Source organism: Phalacrocorax aristotelis, chromosome Z, assembly GCF_949628215.1.
Source record: "Phalacrocorax aristotelis chromosome Z, bGulAri2.1, whole genome shotgun sequence".
Taxonomy (NCBI): domain Eukaryota; kingdom Metazoa; phylum Chordata; class Aves; order Suliformes; family Phalacrocoracidae; genus Phalacrocorax; species Phalacrocorax aristotelis.
In genome coordinates this window covers 60152530-60162085 of record NC_134311.1, presented here as the reverse complement: position 1 = coordinate 60162085, position 9556 = coordinate 60152530, and positions in this window count along the sequence as shown.

The following is a 9556-nucleotide window of genomic DNA, read 5'->3' as shown; positions in this document are numbered from 1 at the left end:
CTGGCTTATTCACAGGTGCTTATGAAAAGCGTGCTGGTGCTATTCACAGGTCGTATCTGGATAGTTTTAAAGTATATGCCATAGGTAACAGTAAAAACCAGAAGTCAGTATGCTTACACAGGCAAGGATGCTTAGTCCTTACCTGTAAAACGTTTAAGAACTTTATTTCTGAGAGGCCAATGACAGTGGAAAGTGATTGTGTAGCATTCAGCATGATAACCAAAATGGGCTTCACAAATATTATCCAAGAGTAAAGGGATTTCATTTTCTCTGAAGATTTATGGTTTGCTGTTTGAATGCAGTACTGGGAGAGATCCGGCTATTGCAAAAGTACTTGGTAGAACATTTGACAATAGCAGTAGAACAAAATCCAGGAAAAGGTTTCTTATATGTATCAGTCAGCTTTAAAAAAATATCACAGATGAAATATGTTTTCTGACTGCCAGAGACACAGCTGGAAATGAGACCAGACTGGTGGTGGGACATGAAAAGTGGAGTTGCTGTAGATGTGTTTATGTCTCCTGGAAAAGCTAAATAACATAGGCATGTCACAGCTGACTGTTTGCCCCATAAAAGGGAATATAACTAAAGATGTGGTCATGCATATCACAGCTATTATTACTAGACATAGAAACCTTGATATTGTAATGCCTGACAAAGGCTGCTTATGTTTGTAGTGCAGGACTTTCAAGCAAGGAATCCTTGTTTAGACAAGGTAATCACCAGTCCCTGTTATATTTCATTTCGTTTGGTGGAAAAAATACCAAAATACTAAAATATTTGCTTTTCATGACAATTTACTCTTTCTATTATAGAACATTATCCAGGAAGTGCAAGTTGTCCCATACTGACATTCCAGTCAAGAAAAAAACAAAAAAGGCAGAATGCTTGTGTTGCCAGAAGGTAATTTTAGCTTCACTGGATATTTGAAGGTGTGCAAAAAGATGGGAAGGGAAGGTGGCATGGTTTTAGCTGGGATAGAGTTAATTTTCTTCACTGTAGCTGGCTTAGTGCTGTGCTTTGGATTTAGCATGAAATCAATGTTGATAACACACCAATGTTTTAGTTGTTGCTGTTGCTTGTACTAGTCAAGGACTTTTCTCAAGAAGCCGGGAGGGGAGGGGGCACAGCTAAGGGAGGGGATTCAAACTGACCAAAGGGATATTCCATATCATGTAACGTCATGCCCAGTATGTTAACTGGGAGGAGCTGGCCGGGGGAGGCAGGGAGCAATCACGGCTCGGGGACCGGCAGCGTTGGTCGGCAGGTGGTGAGCAGTTGCATTGTTTGTGGTTTTAGTTTTTTTCCCCTTTTGCCCTTTTCCTTTTCACTATATTAGCATTATTATTATTGTTCTCATAATCATTATTATTATAATTATTATTTTAATTATGAAACTGTTCATGAAACTGTTCAACCCACAGTTTTTTTTTCTTTTGCTTTTTCTCTTGTGATTCTCTCCCCATGCCACTGGGGTGGGGGGAGTGAGTGAGCAGCTGCGTGGTGTTTAGTTGCCAACTGGGGCTGAACCACGATGGGAAGGGAAGGGAAGGGAAGGGAAGGGAAGGGAAGGGAAGGGAAGGGAAGGGAAGGGAAGGGAAGGGAAGGGAAGGGAAGGGAAGGGAAGGGAAGGGAAGGGAAGGGAAGGGAAGGGAAGGGAAGGGAAGGGAAGGGAAGGGAAGGGAAGGGAAGGGAAGAGAAGGGAAGGGAAGGGAAGGGAAGGGAAGGGAAAACAAAACAATTATGATTTGCAGTCCAAGAAACTGTGTCCTTCTGAGAATAACAATCCTATTTGAAATTCTGACTGCAGGCAGTATTGGGGCCAGAAAAGGAAGAGCTGCTGTTGTCTGAGGTTGTCTCCTAAAATGGACCCAAATTACCGACTGTAGCTGAGCCATTTTCCCAATCCCAGAAGCCACATAGAGATGGAATACAGAACTAAGAGTTTTGTCAAAGAAAGGTGTCACACAAGCTTCAGTCATTCTTGCCTGAGACAGCTGATAGCAGGAGAATTATTTGGACATGAGCAGAGGGTAAGGACTGTCCAGCGGCTAAGCTGTCTAGTTTTTTGAAGTTAATACATGGGCTATAAGAATTTGAAATGTTATATCAGAATTATCTTTAACTATTGTTGATGTTTTGTTTAATTAGAAGGTGTAAGTGTGGGGACTTGAATCTTGAAAGACTCCAATAGCATATGGCTGAGACAGGGGATGGAGACATTTGTGTTGCACAGATTCAATGAGCTAAGGCTGAGACAATGAGCAGGCAAGCTTAGCCAGGCTCTTGATCCTGAGCAATTAATGAATAATGCAGCCATCTAAATATTGTATAGATAAAAGCTGATTTTCCTGGCAGATCTGGTACTTCTGACTAAGGGATAACATGGCTAATATCTCCCCAGAGGTTAAAATCAGCAACAAGGACTGGTGTCAGTCTGTATCTAAAGGGCCCTGCTAATAACAAGTCCCAAATCTCTATCCAACAGCATAGGTTAGCTGTTGTTCTCACAACTAAACAGAGACATCAGCTTTTTGTAATGACCCATTTCTTCCCACTCAGAAATTGGGGTGAAACCTAAATATAATTTAATTGGAGAAACAAACAGAAAAGGCTTAACTAAATATGCACCTTGTATAATAAAATTGTAAAAGAAAGCATGCATCAGCAAAGAGCAGAGTGTTGGCTTGCTTTTGGAGGGGTACAACATACATTATAATATAATTTAACACTATTACTGAGTTACTGAATGATAAACCAAGGAAAATGGAAGCCATTGGACAGAAAATTCTCAAAAGACACTACAAAAGACAGTATGTCTAGGCCTTAATTTTGCACACAGTTCTGTGCATGCAGATGTACCACTCACTTGAAAAATGTTCACCCAAATAGGGGACATAGTGAGAAAATGAGACCCAAATTTTAAAACAATGCATCCAAGCCTATGTCAGCGCAATTTACTTCAAGGAGTCTCCAAACAAGTACACACACATACACACACACAGACACACAGACACACAAAATGTCCACCTGTGCAAACCTCTTTCATCTCAACAAGTTGATCATTCATTTCAACTGTTTAGAAACACTTTTCAAACACCATTCAACTGTCCAAAGCCTCCAGACACTCAACTGCCAGACAAACTGGGCCCCATTTGAAAGCTGGAAAAGCATAAGGAGAAGGGGTATGCCACCCCTACCACCAGTCCTGCCAGCAACTACGGGTGCACGCCTGGGCAGCCACATCTTATAGCACACCTGATGTGGCTGAATGTCCATGGAGTAATTTCAGCAGACACGAATCAATATTGCTGCCAAGCATCAATATATCTTGTAGCAATCCTTTCCCTGAATGAGACGTAAATAATTGTGGCTGTTTCTACACTGGCAGATCAGCCCACATTCAGAGCTGGAAAGTGTCTTAACAAACCATCTGTCTACATCTTTAAGTTCCTGGCTTAATTTTACCACTTGAGCTTTGGCTTTCTAGGTGCAAGGAGCAAGAGGTGAAGAGCAGGCACCCTGGCAGTCCACATTGTGCCAGAAGGGGGCAAAAGGTAGCCATGACCCAAGTCTTGCACAGAAGCATCTCCTAAACATGCAAAGCTCGTGAACACCTACTCCAGCAGACAGGTCGTTTGCTTGCTCCACCAGTCCCCCTTCGCATTGCTACCTTGCCCAGCTTTAGAGATGAATCAGACTTTCAGATCAAATCGAAGCACCCTTTGTTCTGCCTACCTCTAGCTTCACCTCTGCTGAGAAGTGTTTTCTTCACAGCTACCTATTTAAAGCAGAACCTAAAAATGCAAAGGGATGCATCAAAACTTTTATAGCAAACAACAGCTCCTTGTGCAGTCACAGTGCATTGGCTTGTGAGGAGGAGGTAGGAAACCTTCCTTCCTGGGGAGCCTGCTGAGGCATATATGCTTTGCAGTATCTCTGAGCTGTAATAGGAGAAACATATAGTAAATCAGGTGGAAGGATTCCTTCATGTTGATTTAATCCAGAAGTCTTCTGAATTAATTGCTTAAAGTGGTTAGGAAAGCTGATTGAGTATAACAGTTGGAGAGTCACTTTCATTCGTTTTGGTGGAGAATATTGATTAGGCTTTAGTATAGCGTTGCAGATATCAACAACCTGCATCATTGCTGTTAGCACTAGAGAATTCTCTTGCCATGTGGTTGGGCTTAACATGGAAAGAGCCATATGCTCTGGAAACAAATTTAGCGTATTTGAAAACCAAAAACCAAAAAAAGCTCAGGAGCTATACAGCATATCTACATAGACGTACCTGGCACCTCTGCTGTGAAACAAAAACCTAAAAGTCACCCTAGCAATAAGGTATTTCTGACAAAAATGTTTTCAAAATGTTTTCAAAATGTAAAGGATCTCTGGGCCTTGGAAACTCTACTCTTATAGCTCTACTACCACCTCAAAATCCTCACCTCACTCTGGGCAGCAGCCTATATAAGATTTTGGGAAGAGAAAAAAATATATATAGTTACTTATTTCTGAGTAGACAGTAAAAAGAACCCTGTGGAACTGAGAAATCTTTGTGATCTGGAGTATTATGGAAAAGCAGACAAAACTGCAATTCTGTTTTTTTCCAGGTGCTTAGCAGAAACAAGCCGGAGCAAAATAAAGCCTCTAGTAATTGCCTTGCATGGAGTGAAGCAGCAAGGCATTGTGGAGTCACGGGGGACGGGGCTGCAGGAAGGACCACTGTTCACATCAATGTGATTATGTTATGCTGTGTGGTTTAGACTATGTTGAAATTATTATTTCCCTATTGTTTTCCTGCACCCTGTTTTTATGGGGTCTGACTGTTTGGAGACCCTTGGTTTACATCTAGCTAGAGAAACAAGGATGACTAATTTTAAATTGAATAACTGTGCTCAGGACTGTCCTCTCAGGTTGCTGAGCTCAGTGTCTTGTCACAGTTTTTTGCTTTTCTGTTGTTTGTTCTTTTTTCCTTTTGTTTTAATATACTTCTGGCATATAGACAATTTGTATAAAAATGCTGTAATGTCACACATTCCTAGTCCTGTACTATTTGCTTTTCATATTGTGGCTGGTAGATCAGTATGCATTTGATCTGTGTTATTTCTGTTTAATATTTTTGGTCTTTTAGTTGCAAATTGAGAGATTTCCTGGGTTTTATTTCCCACAAAATAGGAGAATAAAAAGATTTAGAGGGCCTCCCCCCTTTCCCTCACCTGATGCCATCCTGTGCCAGTGCAATGGGAAGCATTGGAGGGGCTCCAGTAACAGGTCCTGTTTCCTCCAGGGTGCTAGTGTACACCAGCAGGGACACCCTGGGTTCCGTGTCCTGCTGAAATGTCTCCCGGCCTGCTGGCCACCCTGCCCAACGGTCCTGGATCTTATACTCATTTGATCCCTGTTTAACTCCTTGGTAGGCATGGCTGTCTCTTTTCCGATGTCACACCAGTTTCAAATCACAAATAAAAAGAATCATAAAAAAATCCATCAAAAGGACCATCAGATAGCACAAGTGGGGATTCTTTGTTACTCTGGACAGTCATCACCCCTTGTGTGTAGTGCTGTACAGTTGTAAGAATGAATCCTTGCCTGGAAAGTTTACAGTCTAAACATGGAGACCAGATTAAAGTGTAAGGGGAAAGACAGGTGGGAGGTGTCACCCAGAGTAGTGTGTTTTGCTAGCGGCTGATCTAAGATAAGAGCCCAGATCTCCTGCTGCTCAATCTCCATACTGCCAGTCATGCTGAGTCTTCTGTATTCGTACAGCATTGCTTGAGTCAGACCCAGGGACCTACTAGAAGACCTGCCACTCATGCCAGCTAGACTGGATCACATTTGTCCGTAGTATGATTGCGCTGATCTAAATGAACCTTCAACTACAACACAGCAGCTAGGAACACAGCTGTTTCTTTCATGGATGGTGTTCTATTTGTCATAAGGTTTTGTTTGTATCATGCTTTTTTTTCTGTTTCTAGCTGTGGCAGTATTAGCCCAGCCAGGCTTAGAGCCTACCTCAGATGCTAAGCCCACTTATCCTTAGCTCTGCACAAGCACAGAATAAAAAGGCACTCCTCATAGCCATTGAAGCCAGATATATAACCAGGTACAGATGGTGGATGAGGACGGGTAAGTAAGGAAAATGAAGAAACCACCACCAAGAGCAGACCAAGCCCTGGTCTGGACTGGAGGGACTAGAGGACTAAGGAGCACTAAGGAGCACAGCCCCAGATGCCTCACATGAGATGGGTATGCATAGAGCCAAGGGCAGTGTTGCGGGGGAAGGTTTCCTCTCTGGGGTCTCCCACATACCTTTACTCCTGGATGGCTGGCATGGCTCTTCGCAGACATTCACGGCGTGACCTTCCGCAAGTATGAGTCATGGAAAAGGAGAGGAGGGAGGTGAGTCTCTAAGGAGACTAAGGAGAAAGATGTATATTTAAGGGGAGTTTCTTCCCAGCAACACCAGGGGCACAATGATAGGAAATAGCTGGCTGTTTGCTTTAAAATAAAAAGAGAGATGATTGCAGCAGGCAGGTCTGGCAGAGACAAGGTCAACACCACTGCCTTTGTAGAGGAGACAAGGAAAGAGAGGAAGGTCTGATGTGATGGAGAAAAGTCAGGCAGTGGATGCACACAAAGTGCCCCTGCAAGGTATTACATTGACTATACAATACATTCCAGAAGAAACCTCAGTGGCATCTCTGCTGTTTGTACTGAGGCTGGGGTTTCAGCAGGACCTAAACAAACTGGATTTTTGAGGGGTGTTGGCTGGCTAATACAGACAGGAAAACAACAGCCAGCTTTAGTAGTGTGCATTTAACACCACTGAAAATCTCTGGTGGTGTGGGTGCTCCAAAGACCTGGGTTTTCTTAACTGAGAAAAGGGACTGAGAAGGGGCAAGGTAACAGCTTAGGAGTCAGTGACTGTTTTGCTCAAGGGAAATAAGAGCACTTGGGCTCTCTGCAGCTTCTGGGGAGAAGAAAGAGATAGTCAGCTAGAATAAAGGTGGAAATGAGACTAAGGAAACCTCTGAGGACAGTACTTTTAAAAGGACTAGTATTTCTGCAGATACCAACATTTCCTTGGATGAGTTATCTAAAATAATAGCAGCAAATAGCTTGGAAGGAACACTTAATCCAATAGAAATGTGCTTGTAATGACAGCTTTATAGACAACATCACATCAGTGGAAGAGTAGCAGGCAAAATGAACTTCTGCTTGACCCTCCATGGCAGCCCTGGGTTCCCAGAGTGACAAGACTTTCTTGACTGCTTTGAACTCTCGGCCTTGTTGGTTTCCATATTACACTGACTTCCCATATTCCACTGAAACCTTCAATTGAGAATTCTTGCCATCCCTTCCCAGCGTTACAGCTGGTGAAGTGTCACATTCCTTTAATTATTTTCAGTATGGAGACTCTTTCCTGTTGCTTTGGTATTTGATTACCTCACTTGGTTTTTCTGGAGCACCTGACCAAACTAGTCACTGTAGTGACTGATCCCAATTGCAGTAAATGTTTCCCAGTGTAAAAGAAACCTGAAATAACAACAACAACAGCATCAATAATAATAATTATAATGATAAAACCCAAAACTCTGAAACTAAAACCAAGCATATAATTTTAACATAAAATGGTTTAAGTACATTTAAAGTGGCTGATAAGCTGCTACAGAACTGGACAATATGACCAGTACTGAAGAATTCATATGGGTTTTAAGTCACACCTTTTGTTCAGAGGACTGTAGATGAGTGGAGATCAACGATTGCAATGAAACCTTTAGATTGCCATTTTGGAATTATGTCCATGAGTAGGCCAGAGCAATTAAGCCAGTTTTAAAGAATGAGAAATCTGTCAAGGTATGTATATTTACATTTACAGACACTGTATATATGAGGTTGGATTGAATATAATAAATTTCAACAGTATCTATAGGTACACATTTCCTACATTCATTTGTGAAGATGTCTTTGAAATGTATTCATTGAAGCTAATTACAGAGGTCTAACACTTTTCTTCATTTAATGCTATAAAATTAATGACCCTTCATTTTTGCCGCCAATGCAAATGATCATGCCATCTTCAACTGCGTGCAGCTCTTTTTCTCATATACTGAATATGATTAGTTTTCCTTAAGCAGAATAAGACCATGTGATTCTCTGAGGTTAGGCAAGAGCAATGTCTCCTGGTGCTATCAAAGCTTTTGTTATGATGTAGTGTTCTTAACAAACAGGATTTCAGAAATGCATACTGCAAAAACGTTAGACAAATAAGCTGTAGAGGCTGTGGCCTTCAGAGAGCACAGACAAAACCAACAATGGCGACTCATGAATCTCCAGCATCTTCGTATGAGATTAGCCAGACATTATAACAAACACTTTCAGGAAAAGAGGGATACAGCTACTTCTGAAAGAATATGCCATGTGGTTTGAAAATGCTTCTATAGAGCTCCATCCAGCTCCAACTGAAGTGAATGGCTTGAACGATTTTAATGGGAGCCAGATAAAGCCCATAAAAGTTTTTTTTTTAACTGGTATACTGTCTTTGCCTAAGAGAGAATTTCTCAAAAACCAGTCAGATGGCACCTAATTTTCTAGGAGTTAGACATCTAATCTTAAAGCATAAAGATGTGCATGCTCACAGCATAGAATCATTTTCCTCCATTTTGGTTGTCAATCAATTGCTTGTGCATGAGGGTGGCAGAGCAGACATCTACCATTCAAGAGTGAAAACCAGACATAATTTTTAGCATGTGTTTCTAGCTGTCAGATCTTCCGCATGGAAGCATGGAAGACAAATGCAGCATTCATAAAACATAATTTGTGATTGAACGATTTTAAGATATATCCTTGGCAGGAGTGAATTTGGAGTAACTGCCCACCTCCTTTAGTTAGAAGGGATATTGATAGAAGGAGTGTTGTTCCAGAGGGACCCAAAGTGAAGAAAAGTAGAGTTAAAATAACAAAAAGGATATATTTTAATCTTACAAAAATATTTTGTTGTTGTTGGTTTTATGCTCATTGTTCTATCAAGGAACTTTTACTAGACAGTGAATACGATAACCTGGGAAAGGCAACATGCAAATAAGGAGGAGCTTATCCCACAGCTTGGAGCTGCACCCAGGTCCAGCCAAAAGCATGAGTCTCAGGTGAGCAGGAGACAACCTGGTATTTGTGCAGTGGCCTTGCTGCTTGGCTGGCAGGGGAGAACTGGGACACCAGTTTCCAGGTCTCTGGAACAGGAATAAAACCTATGTTAGTCTTTTACTGATATTTCACAAAACAACTCCTGACCATCTCAATAGGAGTATCAAAACGTGAGCAAAATATCCTGGGAAAGCATCCCAGCTTTTCTGCCGTGGTGTGGCTAATAAATTTAATAGCTACTGTCAAGAGTGTTTTCACTGAATTAAAAATACAATGAGGCAAGCCAGGAGTGCAAAATAATTTGTGACCAACCTGTGGGTGTGTGCCAGCTGCCTTAGCAAGGTTTGTATTGAGTTGCCATCCTCAGAAATTCACTGCTTTCCTAATGCAGAGTAAAAGCAAAGGTCTTTGG